Source organism: Eschrichtius robustus, chromosome 16 (genome assembly GCF_028021215.1).
Source record: "Eschrichtius robustus isolate mEscRob2 chromosome 16, mEscRob2.pri, whole genome shotgun sequence".
Classification (NCBI taxonomy): Eukaryota; Metazoa; Chordata; class Mammalia; order Artiodactyla; family Eschrichtiidae; genus Eschrichtius; species Eschrichtius robustus.
This window is the reverse complement of record NC_090839.1, coordinates 89306656-89321544: the sequence shown is the minus strand read 5'-3', so window position 1 is coordinate 89321544 and position 14889 is coordinate 89306656. Positions and strand designations below refer to the sequence as shown.

General features: G+C 54.4%; 1 long non-coding RNA gene across 1 annotated transcript; it reads left to right on the top strand.

Moving 5' to 3' along the window:
- The first annotated feature begins 11834 nt into the window (after positions 1-11834).
- Positions 11835-13679, top strand: LOC137749813 (uncharacterized). Its single transcript, XR_011070292.1, has 2 exons — positions 11835-11990; positions 13191-13679. It is a non-coding gene; the product is annotated as an uncharacterized lncRNA (long non-coding RNA).
- The last annotated feature ends 1210 nt before the right edge of the window (positions 13680-14889 follow it).

The following is a 14889-nucleotide window of genomic DNA, read 5'->3' as shown; positions in this document are numbered from 1 at the left end:
GCTCCAGGCCTCGCTCCCAGCTTCTGGTGGCAGCCAGCATCCTTCGCATTTCTTGGCTTAAAGCTGCATCACTCCGATCTCTGCCTCCATTGTCACAAGGCTGTCTTCCCTCTGTGTGTGTCTTCACGTGGCGTCTCCTCTCTGTGTGGGTCTGTCTCTGTGTTTCTTCTCCTCTTCTTGTAAGGACACCAGTCATATTGGATTAAGTGTCCATCCTACTCCGGTGTGACCCCATCTTAACTAATTACATCAGCAATGACCCTATGTCTAAATAAGGCCACATACTGAGGTTCCAGAGGGTAGGACTTTACCCTATCTTTGTGCAACACACAATTCCACCTATACAACACTGACCTTGGGCCCTTGCCCCTCTGCCTTATCCCAGCTCCAGGACACAACTCAAAGCCCCTCCTGCAGAAGGACTGGGGTCCTCCAGCCAGCCATGATGCAGAAGGGGAGACTGATGTCTCGGGGTGTAGGGGCAGTGCCCACATTCCCTAATCGGAGGGCCTGCAATCAGAACCTGCTGTGACTTGGGGGGCTTCCCCTGGTCAGACGCAGGGCAGGCTGGGAGGAGCCGGAAGTGAAGTTGCCCACCCAGCAGCCCTTGACAGACACTAGAGTGAGGTCATGCACTTCCCCTGCCGGGTTCTACACCATCGCTGGGGTCCCTGGCAGGCTGAGCCCAATAACACACCCTGAGAGGCGGGAGAGAGAGGGACGGACTGGGAGTTTGGGGTTCATAGATGCAAACTGTTACATTTAGAATGGGTAAACAACAAGGTCCTACTGTATAGCACAGGGAACTATATCCAGTCTCCTGGGATAAACCATAATGGAAGAGAATATTAAAAACAGAATGTCTATATGTGTATAACCGAGTCACTTTGCTGTACAGCAGAGATGGGCACAACATTGTAAATCAACTATACTTCAATATGTAAAAAATGATTTAAAAAAAAACCAATAACACACCCTGTTCTGGCTGCGTTTCCTTGCCCATGTCACTCCCCTGCCTTCCTTGGGCTGCCCCCCCACCCCAAGTAAACTACCTGCACTTACATCCTGATGGCAGGGATCTGCCTCTGAGGGGCCCCTCCTACAGCCACCTCCTCCTGGCCCTGCTCCAGCCACCTCATCTCCACCCCCGAGAGGCCAACAGGGGCTCAGAAAAGGCCGCCTCTGCCTGGGTCACCCAGGCTGCAGCTGGCAGGCCCAGAGGTCCTCCCGCACAGCCTTTGCGGGTCTGCTCAGGTGTGGTGTGGGCAACAGGACTGCTATGTCTTGGGATCTTGTCAGGACGTGGCAGCAGAGGCCCAGGTGGGGGAAGGGACTCGGCCAAGGTCACGGGGCTGAATGGTGATGGAGATGGGATTTGAACCCAGATCTCTTGGGAGCTCCTGTCAAGATGGTGGAGTAGGAGGACGTGGAACTCACCTCCTCCCACAAATGCATCAAAAATACATCTACAGGAGCTTCCCTGGCGGCGCAGTGGTTAAGAATCCGCCTGCCAATGCAGGGGACAAGGGTTCGAGCCCTGGTCTGGGAAGATCCCACATGCCGTGGAGCAGCTAAGCCCGTGCACCACAACTACTGAGCCCACGTGCCACAACTACTGAAGCCCGCGCGCCTAGAGCCCGTGCTCTGCAACAAGAGAAGCCACCGCAATGAGAAGCCCGCGCACCACAACGAAGAGTAGCCCCCGCTCGCCGCAACTAGAGAAAGCCTGCGCACAGCAACAAAGACCCAACACAGCCAAAAAATGAATAAATAAAATAAATAAATTTTTAAAAAAATACATCTTCAAATGGAACAATTCTCACAGAACACCTACTGAACACTAGCAGAAGCCCTCAAATACCTGAAAGGACAAGAAAGATCTCCACGGGACTTCCCTGGTGGCGCAGTGGTGAAGAATCCGCCTGCCAATGCAGGGGACACGGGTTCGAGCCCTGGTCCGGGAAGATCCCACATGCCGCAGAGCAACTAAGCCCGTGCGCCACAACTGCTGAGCCTACGTGCCACAACTAATGAAGCCCGCGCGCCTAGAACCCGTGCTCTGCAACAAGAGAAGCCACCGCAATGAGAAGCCCGCGCACCGCAACAAAGAGTAGTCCCTGCTTGCCGCAACTAGAGAAAGCCCGCACACAGCAATGAAGACCCAGTGCAGCCAAAAATAAATAAATTAAGAAAGATCTCCACATAACTGGGTAGGATGAAAGGGAAAAAAAAAAAAGAGGAAACAGGATGGGGCCAGTGCCCCTGGGAGGGAGGTGAAAAACAGATCTCTGACCATCTTGCTCCCTCCCAAAGGCCCCCATTACCCCTCTTACAATCATCTCCTACGTGTTTGTCATCCCTACAAGCCTGAGGCTGTATTAGCCCACTTGCGCCGCCACAACAAACACAGGGCAGTTTAAACCACAGAAATATATTTCTCCCAGTTCTGGAGGCTAGACGTCCAAGATCAAGGTGTCAGCAGGGTTGGTTTCCTCTGAGACCTCTCTCCTTGGCTTGTAGATGGCCGCCTTCTCCCTGTGTCCCCACATGGTCATCCCTCTGTGCATGCTTGTGTCCTGATCTCCTGTTCTTATAAGGACACCAGTCCTATAGGATTAGGGCCCACCCTAATGTCCTCATTTTAACTTAATTACCTCTTTAAAGGTCCCTTCTCCAAATACATTCTGAGGTACCAGGGCTAGGACTTCAACATATGAATTATGGGGGGAAAAATTCAGCCTGTCTTAGTCCATTTGGGCTGCTGTAAAAAAAATACCATAGATTGGGTGACTTAAACAACAGAAACTTATTTTTCACAGTTCTGGAGGCTGGGAAGTCCAAGATCAAGGCACTGGCAGATTTGGCATCTGGTGAGGACCCGCTTCCTGGTTCACAGATGGCTGTTTTTCACTGTGTCCACACATTAGAGAAAGGACAGAGGGCTCTCCGGGGTCTCTCTTACAAGACCACTAACCCCATTCATGAGGGCTCCACCATCATAACTTAATCGCCTCCCTAAAGCCCCCACCTCCTGATACTATCACTTTTGGGGGTTAGGAGCTCAACATACAAATTTTGGGGGCACAGACATTCAGTCCATAATACAGCCCATGCCAGGGGCCCTTTGCTTTATTATCACTCTCTCCCCCATGCCCAGCCCAGTAGACCTCAGTGAATGTCCACTCAATGAATGAGTGGAATGACGTCATTTTGGTAGGGTTTTCAAGGATGAATAGAAGTTTACTAGGCAGGGAAAGCAGAGACAGGCACTCCAAGCTGGAAGAACAGCCTTGCTAAGGTTTAGAGGGCCCCCGGCAGGGTCTGCCTGGCTCACAGATAGCATGCTGGGCCTGTGGGAGGGGAGAGAGTCAGGCAAGGCCTCCCGTCCCAGGCAACTGGCTATCCTGGGTCAGCACAGATGACAGTGGCCCTAGGATGCACATTGCGGCCCTGCTGACCTCCTGCCCATGAGCTGGGCTTGTCCACGAGGAGCAGGACCCTATCACCTCGGCCCACGGGAGCCCAGCTCCAGTGATTTTATTTTATTTATTTTTTAAGACGATTTTTTTTTTTTAATTTTTGGGGTTTTTAAATTTTTTTTTAAATTTTTTATTTTTTTAGTTTTTATTTTTATTATTATTTTTTTATTTATTTTTGGCTGCATTGGGTCTTCATCACTGCACGCAGGCTTTCTCTAGTTGCGGCGAGCAGGGGCTACTCTTCATTGTGGTGTGCGAGCTTCTCACTGCAGTGGCTTCTCTTGTTGCTGAGCACAGGCTCTAAGCACACAAGCTTCAGCAGTTGCAGCACACGGGCTCAGTAGTTGCAGTACGTGGGTCCCAGAGCACGTGGGCTTCAGTAGTTGCAGAGCACGGGCTCTAGAGTGCAGGGGCTCAGTAGTTGTGGCTCGTGGGCTCTAGAGCGCAGGCTCAGTAGTTGTGGCAGACGGGCTTAGCTGCTCCACGGCATGGGGGGGATCTTCCTGGACTGGGGCTTGAACCTGTGTTCCCTGTCCATTGGCAGGCGAATTCTTAACCACTGCGCCACCAGGGAAGTCCCATGGAGATCTTTCTTGTCCTTTCAGGTATTTGAGGTCTTCTGCTAGTGTTTAGTAGGTGTTCTGTGAGAATTGTTCCATTTGTAGATGTATTTTTTATTTATTTATTTTATTTATTTATTTTTGGCTGCGTTGGGTGTTGCTGCGCGTGGGCTTTCTCTAGTTGTGGCGAGTGGGGGTTACTCTTCGTTGTGGTGCGTGGGCTTCTCATTGCGGTGGCTTCTCTTGTTGCGGAGCATGGACTCTAGGTGCGCAGGCTTCAGTAGTTGTGGTGCATGGGCTCAGTAGTTGTGGCACACGGGCTTAGTTGCTCCATGGCATGTGGGATCTTCCCGGACCAGGGCTCGAAACCGCATCCCCTGCATTGGCAGGAGGATTCTTAAGCACTGTGCCACCAGGGAAGTCCCTCCCATGATTTTAGGTATCTGCTTTCCCCTTCATGCCTGGGTGGGTTGAGTGGTATTTATTCAAACTCTCATTTTATTGGTGCTGTGTTGAAGGCATAGGAATCCTTCACGGAGCGTTTCAGAGCTCTTCTGGCAACAACTGCATCTTCACACACAAGGTACAAATTACGTGTCCGCTCAGTTCATCGTCAGTCGGGAGCTGCCCCCAAGCATCAAGCAATGGAGGCCCGGAATGTTCTGGAAGCCAAGTCTGGCTGGAGGCAGTGGAAGCCTGAAGGGTCACGGTCCCCAAAGACACTGGGGACAGGGGACGTGGATGGGGTACAAAGGGGGGTGATGGGGGAACAAATCCCACCTCTGTGATCTTGGTCCGGATCAGTCTTCTCATCTGTAAAATGGACTCTGATGTGAGTGTTTGGCCCTGGGAACCATCCATATCGCTATCCACGGGTGTCGTCGCCCACTGCCTGGCTGAGCCTGGCATGCTGGGGGCCCTCTGTAGACCTCCAAGGAAGGAGGCAGCAGTGCCGAAGGAAATGAGAAATGAGAACAGAAGGGCCAGGGGGGTGGAGATGTGAGAACGTGGCCCTAAGATCCTTTGACACTCCTATTGGAAGGTGGGGTTCCCGTCTCCTCCCCCTGATGCTGTGGCCTCCTTGACTGCTCGACAGAATGCGACAGAATGGGCAGTGTTCTGGGTCTGGGCCAGGCCTTCAAAAGTTGGCAGCTTCCGTTCTTTGCCTCTTGGGGTGACACTCTTGGAACTCAGCCACCACCCTGTGAGGAAGCCCAAGCAGTCCCGAGGAGTGCCCATGTGGAAGGCAACCTCCGGTCACCAGCCTGCATCCACGTGAGCCACCTTGGAGGTGGGTGTCCAGCCCCAGGACATGTCCCCGCAGACGCCACGTAGGGCAGGGGTGAGCTGACCCTGCCGAGAGCTGCCAAACTACAGATTCACAAGCGAAATAAATGATTGTCGTTGTATTAAGCCACTAGTATTGGGATGGTTTTTTACGTGGCAACAGATAACTAAAACGTGGGGTTCAAGCAGAAAAGAGTTTCTGAGGCTATGCTTCATAAACCCACAGGAGGCCTATACCCCAGGCCACCCTCCTCCCAGACTCGCCCTGTGGGTACCACTGCAGTGGTTGGTAAGTGCTGGTAAATGTTCAGTGGTGGACGGTTCCCAGGGGTGGACAGAAGGGAAGCCCTGATCTGTAGCGTCTGCCAATCTCCGTGGTGTAAATACTCCCAAATCTGAGCTGCCACTGAACGCAGAAGTTGGGCAGAGATGAGCAGTGACCCACGTTTATGTGATGTATTTACAGATCCAGTAAATGGAAACAGCCTCAAAAGAGTAAACTGTGGGAAAATAATTAGGAAATGATGAGTTTTGAGGCCTCACCATCTTTGTTTTCCATATAGTTTATTTAGTTGTAAGTTTTTATCACCTAACTTTTAGTCGTAGCTGTGTTTAGCAACTAGTTTACAAGATTCCTACAAACTGCGGTGAGCCCCCGCAAGCTGGTAGGAGCCAGCTCAGGCCGAGGCCCCGAGGTGGGAGGGGTGCAGGAAGCGTGCTCAGCCTCACGCAGGACAGACACAGCCCCCATCTTCCGAGGTCACAGCTTAGTGAGGCATCATGAGTTTCACTAAACTCAACTTGCCCTAGACAGAGGGTGGGGAGTGGGAGATGAAACTTGCCCTTGGTTCCATCCTCCCTGCCCCAGGCCCCCACTCTGTTCTAGGAAAGCCCCTTCCCCAAGGGCAGCCCCAAGGACCAGGCCTCCACAGCGCGCTGCACAGTGAGTTCAGTGGAGACCCAGTGGAACAGGAAAAGAGGAACCAGGAGGCGCCATCATGTCTGAAGCTTAGTTACTAAGAGCTGCGAGCTGGAATAACTGGAGGCCAGGGGGCTGGAACCATCTGAAGGTAGATGCTGACCATCAGCTGGGACCTCAGCCAGAGCTGTGGGCAGGAACACCTACGCAGCCTCTCCAGGTGGAGGGAGCTTCCCCACAACATGGCGCAGTAGTTGAGAATCTGCCTGCTAATGCAGGGGACGCGGGTTCGAGCCCTGGTCTGGGAAGATCCCACATGCTGCGGAGCAACTAAGCCCGTGTGCCACAACTACTGAGCCTGCGCGTCTGGAGCCTGTGCTCCGCAACAAGAGAGGCCACGATAGTGAGAGGCCCGCGCACCACGATGAAGAGTGGCCCCCGCTTGCCACAACTAGAGAAAGCCCTTGCACAGAAAGCCCTCGCCAAAAATAAAATTAATTAATTAATTAATTAAAAAAAGAAAAAAAAAGCTAAATTTCCTTCAGAATAGTTATTTAAAAAAAAAAAATTCATATGTTGGGAACTCCCTGGCAGTCCAATGGTTAGGACTTGGTACTTTCAGTGCCGGGGCCCGGGTTCAAAATCTGGTCAGGGAACTAAGATCCTGCAAACCACACAGTGTGGCAAAACAAAACAAAATAAATCATATGTTGAAAACCCAACCCCCATACCTCAGAATACAACCTTATGTGGAAATAGGGTCATTGCAGATGTCATTAGTTCAGATGCGTCCCACAGAGTAGGGTGGGCCCCTAACCCAGTAAGACTGGCATTCTTACAAAAAGGAGAAATTTGGACACACAGACAAACACACACAAAAGGAAAATGTGCAGATGATGGCAAAGATCAGAATGATGCTTCTATAAACATCAAAAAATACCTCCCTCCATGCTCTTCTAGAATTTTGCCATGTCTCCAATCAAAAGGTGGGACCTATGCACCCCCCTTGAATCTGGATTTGTGACTTGCTTGTAACCAGTAGACTGTGGCAGAGGTAACACTGAGTGACTTCAGTGGCAGCTGCTGCCTTGTTCACTGGGACACTACCTGTTGAGCCCTGAGCTGCCGTGTCAGATGTCCCATACCCTGTGGCCGCCATACTGTGAGGAAGCCCAGGCCATACAGAGGGACCATGAGGAGGTGTTCTAGCCAACAGCTCCAGGCGTGGTCCCAGCCACCTGCCATCACTAGCCACCAGACAGATGTCTTCAGATGATTCACATCACCATAGCCTTTGAGTCTTCCCAGCTGAGACCCCAGTCATCATGGACCAGAAACAAGCCATCTCCACTGTGCCTTTCCCAAATCCTCGGCCCAGAGAATCCACGAGTGGAATAAAATGATTTTATTTTACACACTAGGTGTGGGGGTCATTTGTCACGTAGCAGTACTAATTAAGTACGTGTTTCCAAAATGAAACAGCCACTCAGTCTGTGGGGTCTGCAGGGAAAGCCCCAGACACAGCCTGGGGTGCCAACAACAAGGGCACCATCCCAGAGGCAGGGGATGCAGAATGGAGCTTTTTTTTTTGGCTGTGCCGCATGGCTAGTGGGACTGTTCCTTGACCAGGGATTGAACCCAGGCCACAGCAGTGAAAGCCCAGAATCCTAAGCACTAGACCACCAGAATGCAGCATTTTTTAATTGTGTTCATTTTCAATTACAATGTCACATGTGCTTCTGTAAAAACTTCCAACAGGAGGGCTTCCCTGGTGGCACAGTGGTTAAGAATCTGCCTGCCAATGCAAGGGACATGGGTTCAAGCCCTGGTCCGGGAAGTTCCCACATGCCACGGAGCAACTAAGCCCGTGAGCCACAACTACTGAGCCCGTGTGCCACAACTACTGAAGCCCGAGCACCTAGAGCCCGTGCTCAGCAACAAGAGAAGCCGTGCGGTGAGAAGCCTGCGCACCGCAGCGAAGAGTAGCCCCCGCTCATCGCAACTAGAGGAAGCCTGCGCGCAGCTACAAAGACCCAACGCAGCCAAAAAAAAAAAAAAACTTCCAACAGGAGTATGTAGAAAAAGGGAGGGACCCCGGGGTCTCTGCTGGTCACAGTGTGGGCCCTTCCTGATCTTTCTCTTGGCCTAGACCTACAGACGGGTTCTGTGGGTTTGTTCTGCACCTGCCAGACCTCCAAAAGAGACGAAGAATGCCTTTTCTTGTCTGTGTATCCAGATCCATCTCATTTTTTCCCAACACTCTTGCATTAGTTTGCTCAGGTTGCTGTAACAAATACCACACACTGGGCAGCTTAAACAACGGAAACTTACTTCTCACAGCCTGGAAGCTGATAGTCCAAGATGAAGGTGTCGGTGGGGCTAGTGTCTTCTGAGGCCTCTCTCCTTGGCTTGTAGATGGCCGTCTTCTCTCTGTGTCTTTACGTGGTCGGCCTTCTGTGTGCATCTGGGTCCTAATCTCTTCTTAAAAGGATACCAGTCATACTGGATTAGGGTCCACCCTAAGGAACTCATTGTACCTTCATTACCCCATTAAAGGTCCCCTCTCCAAGTATAGTCATATTGAGGTGCCGGACGTTAGGACTCCAACCTTTGCATTCTGAGGGGACACAACTCAGCCTGTAACATCCCCTGAACCAAGGTTTGAGTGGCCCTAGAAGGTGGTTGCAGAAAACAAACAGGGAAAGGGCTCTCCAGGCGGAGGACGCGGCCTGGGCAAAGGCCCGCGGCTTGGCCGAGCTTTGCCTTATCATTATCTCACCTGCTCCCCAGCTTATCTCACTTGGCCCCAGCCGAGGAGCTAGGAACCAGAGGATTCTCCAGGGAAATTACTTGGCAGGCACTGAGGTGGGGTCCCTGAAACACCTATAGTCGAGAAGCAAGTCAGTTACCTCCTGGGGGCCAGGGGGTAGAAGGCAGGGGGCACATCAGCAACTTCCTAGGTTGAAGAGTATCCCCCCACTGTGATGCACCTACCAGCCAAGGGGCTCCGGCTGCCACCAGAAGCTGGGAGAGCCTTCAGAGGGAGCACAGCCCTGCCGACTTCTTTTTTCTTTTTTAATATTTATTTATTTATTTGGTTGCACTGGGTCTTAGTTGCAGCAGGCAGGCTCCTTTGTTGCGGCGCACGGGCTCCTTAGTTGTGGCATGCGAACTCTTGGTTACAACATGCATGTGGGATCTAGTTCCCCGACCAGGGATTGAACCCCGGCCCCCTGCATCGGGAGCACAGATTCTCATCCACTGCCCGACCAGGGAAGTCCCCCTGCTGACTTCTTGATTTAGGACTTCTGGTCTCTGGGATTGTGAGAGGATAAATGTCTCCTGTTTTAAGCCACTCACTTTGTGATAACTTGTTCGGGCAGCCACAGGAAACTGGTCCAGCACAATTCCAGCTGGACCAGCCTCCTGAGACCTGCTCTTCCCAGCTCACATTCACTGGACTCTCCACCCAGAGGAGCTTGGAGTGTGGCTGGGAAGGTAGGCAGGGACCCAGCCAACCCAAGAATGCGGGCCAATGCAAATGGCCGTCCCCACGTGGGGAAGTTCTTTGTGGCCAGTGTCAGTTTTAAAACACGACCCCGTCAAAAGGTGGAACGTGAGTCCGCACTCTGAACCAAGACAGGCCTGTGACCGCTCTGACCAAAAGCAGTCACAGGCCTCCGCCAGCGTCACCTGCCAGCACCACAGGCCTTCCTGGATCCAGGCCTGCCAAGCTCTGAGATGACCCGCACCTCGTGACCGCGCGAGAGACCCCAGGCCAGGAGCTGCCCAGCTGAGCATCTTCCTGATTTCCTGACTCGCAAAATCCTGAGCTAAATAAAGGCAGTGCTGAGGGACTTCCGTGGTGGCGCAGTAGTTAAGAATCCACCTGCCAGTGCAGGGCACACGGGTTCGAGCCCTGGTCTGGGAAGACCCCACATGCCGTGGAGCAACTAAGCCCGTGCGCCACAACTACTGAGCCTGCGCTCTAGAGCCCGTGAGCCACAACTACTGAGCCCACGCGCTTAGAGCCCATGCTCCTCAACTGCTGAGCCCGCGCGTTTAGAGCCCATGCTCTGCAACAAGAGAAGCCACCGCAGTGAGAAGTCCAGGCACGGCAACAAAGACCCAACACAGCCAAAAATTTAAAAAAAAAACAAACCAAAAAAACAGTACTGAGCTGCTACGTCTTGTACCAATTGGTAGCATAGCCATCGCAACCAGAACAGCCGCTGGGCCCAGTGTGGGCTAATGCTGAACATGGGTGGAGGGTGGCCAGGCCAGGCCGAGTGCCTTCCACCCACTCCCTGGCTGGGCAAATGCACGCCAGTCTGATGTGCCAGCATCCTGGAGAGAAAGCCAGCCATAAGGCTGACACCTTCAGGGTCGGGGGTTTCTCACCGGCCCCAGTGGCTGCGCTCCTGGCAGAGACACGCCCCCACCCGCGGCTCTCTCCACGGCCACGCCCACCACGACCTGCCCAGCCCACAGCGTCTCACACGCAGGGCGCTGGGGCCAGGACAGGTCGGCCAGGGCCCTGGGTTCAATAGCAACCACGAGGCCTTTATTTTGTCTGCAGCCCTGACCGCCTGGCTCCTCTCAGGCTGCTTTGATGTTGGTATTTAAACATCACGCGGAGAACCTGAGCCTTCCCAGAGCACAGCCGAGACCCACGTGCACACACGTGCGTGCTCACACACCTGCTCCCCAGAGAAGCCAGTGGAGGTCACTCCAGAGCAGCCCCCACCTCTGCCCAGCCCGCCCTGCACATCTGGGCCAGCGTCCAGGGGCTGCCGTAACTTAGTCCCACGCGCTGGGGGGCTTCCAGCCACAGAAGTGCGCTCGCTCACAGCCTGGAGGCCAGGAGTCCGAGATCAAGGGGTCATCAGGTCCTGCTCCCTCTGAAACCTGCAGGGGGCCCTTTCCTGCCTCTCCCCCCACTTCTGGGCATGCCCGACGCCCCTTGGTGCTCCTGGGCTTACGCCTGCATCACTCCAACCTCGGCCTCTCCCATCACATGGTCTTCCCGTGTTTCTGCCTCTTCCTCTTCCTCCAAGGACACCAGTCACACTGAATCAGGGCCGACCCTAATGACCTCATCTTAGCTCCATGGTCTCTGCAAAGACCCTACTCCCAAATAAGGTCACAGTCACCGGTAACAGGGGTGGGGGGATTAGGACTTCAACATACCTTTTTTGGGAGAGACATAATTCAACCCACAAAAGCATTCTTCGGATGGTTCTGAGTTCAGGCTCCCCCTCCTCTGTGGGTGCCTCCTCTGGCCTCCCAGGGCCCCTCACTGTCCCGTCCCAGCCTGGACCCCTGTGTCCCCTGCCCGACTGTGGGTGTCTTGGGGCAGGAATGGCCATATTCCGCTCGGCCTCCAGGTGCCACATGGTACCCGGAAGTTCTCCTGTGGGGGGAGGGGGAGGCTCTCAGGCACACAGGTGGGTGCACCTGCCACACACAGGAAGGACCAAGCTTGCTCCTGCACGAGATGACCCCAGCCTCTGCCCTCAACCACAGGCAGCTCATGGGGTCCAAGCAAACCAATGGTTAAATTTTTAAAATACTCCCGAGCCAGGTTGTGGAGAGCTGCTGCCCGAGCCCCTTCGACCTGCCAGTACCTTGGCCCTCCCCGGGACCTCCAGACTCCCCAGTAGCTGAAGGATGGACACCTGGCCCCGCACGGGCCCCGGGGGCACCAGCCCAGGCTCTGTCTCCTCTGACTGACTTCTGCCGGCTGTAAGTACTGTGAATGCCACCCTGATCCTCACCCAGGCAAGTCAGCCCCAAGCTGGGGGCTGGGCTCAGCCAGGGAGGAGTGGTCCTCAGGATGCGGCCCAAGCCTGTGTCGAAACAGGGTGTGCGTGAGAACAGGCATTTGGGGCCCACGGCAGGTGCCTCACAGGTGTGACCCCATGGAGGTCACGTCCATGCTGAGCAGCTGTAGGCAGCCGGCTAAGGAAAAGAAGGAAGCCACAGAGACCAAAGAAGCTCGTCCTCATCTGGAAGGCATCTTCCATGCCCCCAGCCCCTGTGGGGTGACCATGGTGGGGAATCAGAGTTGGGCAACGAAAGGAAGTCCTCCAAGGGCGCCCAGGGGGTGAGAAGGTTACGCGAGATCTGGGGCAAGAGAACCTTCCTGGCAGGCCTCTACCCTTTCGGAGCCTCTCTTTATCCTTTGGGATGCTTTCAGCTACAAGTAACAGAAAACTCGACTAACAACAACTTAAGCCTAACACACAATTGTAAAGCAATTATACTCCAATAGAGATGGTAAAAATAAATAAATAAATAAATAAATAAAGTCTAAGTTACTTAAAAAAAAAAAACAACAACTTAAGCAAAAAAGGCACTGACGCTCTCACATAACAAGAAGCCTGGGTCAGGGGAACAGAGGTAGGTTAGGTCAGCAACTTATTCACCTCCAACTTCAATGCTATTCTCCTGGCCACTGCCTCACAGTCAAAAGATGGTTGCTGAAGTTCCAGACATTCTATCCCACGTCTCGTTATCCTTACCATTTCGGTGTACGTTGGTCCAGTTGAACTTCCAACTGCCAGCATCAGCACGTCTGAGGGCTTTCTCAGCACCCACAGCTTGACTGGGTGGGGATGAACACCTTGACGGACGGGAGTTAGTAGATCAGATGAATGTCCTGCTCCCTCGCCCCTGGGTGGCAGAGCTGGAGGTGTGTGCGCTTCGCTGTCTCCCAGGGGGCTTGGGCACTGGTTGCCCACAGCGGTCACCTGCTCCCTAACACTCCTTTTATTGGCCCTTCTTTATTCCTGCTTCACCTCCCACTTCCCTACAGGGGTTCCCTCACTTGCCCTCAAACCCTTGTCTCAGGGTCTGCCTCTGGGGAACCCGAGCTAAGACAATGTCCTAAGACAGGAAGGAAGGAGCAAAACTAATTCCACTGCTTCTCCCTCTTTTTACCAGGGCAGGAAAACCTCCCCCTCGCCCCTGCTCAACTTTGCCTCACGTCCCATTTGCCAGAAGGGGGTCACGTGACTGCACTTACATGGCTGGCTGATCAGAGCAGGTGAATTTCACGACCGTCTCCATCCAGTCGGGGCTCAGCCCCTGGCCTGAAGAATTGCGGTGGCTGCCTTTGGACAATTCAGTCTGCCAAGCTGTCCCTGCGAAGGCCAGCCAGGCTGCGGAGGGAGGGAGCCCTGGGCCTCCGCTTCCCGGGGGCCAGGTTTCCTCATCTGTAAAATGGGGCTGAATATACCACCTTTCAGAGGTGATGTCCGGTACCTGGAGTGCAGGACATGATGCTGAAACAAGGGGATTCAGGGGAGTGGGGCACTGCTGGCCCTCCCTTCCCTCTCAGCCCCCTGCCCTCCGCTCCTCCGCTCCTCCGCTCTGGTGTCAGCTGAGGCTGCAGCAGCTGGAATTAATGAATGGAATGCACGCTTGTAACAACTTTGTTGCTTCTGTCTTTCTTCCCTCCCGACGCCTGCCCACTCTCCTGTCTGAGAGCTTACTGGGGGGCAGTGAGGATTTAAGAGGGAGGCAGGAGCCAGGGAGGAGCCGTCTGCACATTGAGCACTTCCTGCATGCAGGCTCCGGCAGGCAGGGCGTGTGCCCTCGGAGCTCATCTGATTCCCCCTACCAAGGCCCCCCAGGCCCCCCCAGGCCCAGAGGCCAGTCAGTTCTAAGGCGAGGGACAGAGGCTGACGGGCAGAGGGGAGCGCCTTGCTTGGCTGGGCCAGACCCAGGTCTGTGTGGCCTCAGCCCCGCTCCCCCTCCACCCAGGAGCAGAGACAGGGACCCCAACATGCTCATTAAAGGGCCAGAATCCTGTGACTTAAAACACAGCCTCCCAGATCTGAAACCAGGGAATTCAAAGGCCTTCCTCAGCCTGGGAGACAGGCCTCCCGCTGAGCAGAGGGCAAGGGAGGGGGAGCCGGGCGCTGTGCTGAAGTTACAGGGGTCCCAGAGGCCTGATGACAGGGCTTGGGCAGGTAGGGGGTCCAGCTGCCTTGGGGGCACCACAGTATCTCCTCCCCCTCCTCCTCCTCCTCCCTCTCCTCCCCCTCCCCTTCTCCTCCTCCCCCTCCTCCTCCCCCTCTAAAAATGCCTTCCAGCTTCCACCCCGTGCCTGAAATTCCACCTCAGCTCCACCCTGGGGCCTAAAGCTCTGGCTGCCTGCAGAGCTTGTGGTGCCCAGGCCAGGGCTGCACAGCTCTGGTTCACTGATTCGCCTGCAGGTCACCCCACGTCTCTGGGCCTCAGTGTACCCGTCTGTAAAGTGGGAGCACCCAGGAGTAAAGGAAATCCCACAGTCAGTCCGGCCCTCAGCAAATGTGTGTCCAGCTCCTATTCTGACGGGGAGGGGGTACACAGCGGTGAGCAGGACCCCAACGTCCCTCACCCAAGGGACCGTGGTTGGCAGGGAAGAGCCACGGGACACTAACGGTCACGGGGCAGGTGTGTCTGCAGAGGCCTGACCACCCCACCACCAGCCCCAGGCCTCGAGGAGGCCACCCACTGCCCAGGAAGTGAGCAGGCCCAGCTTGATGAGAGGGAGGGGCCGGTCAAGACCAACCGGCCTTTCCCCAAATGAGGCCCGCGCACGCGAGGCCACCCAGCGGGCATGCAGCCCTAGTCCCTGACCTGTGTACACTCAGGT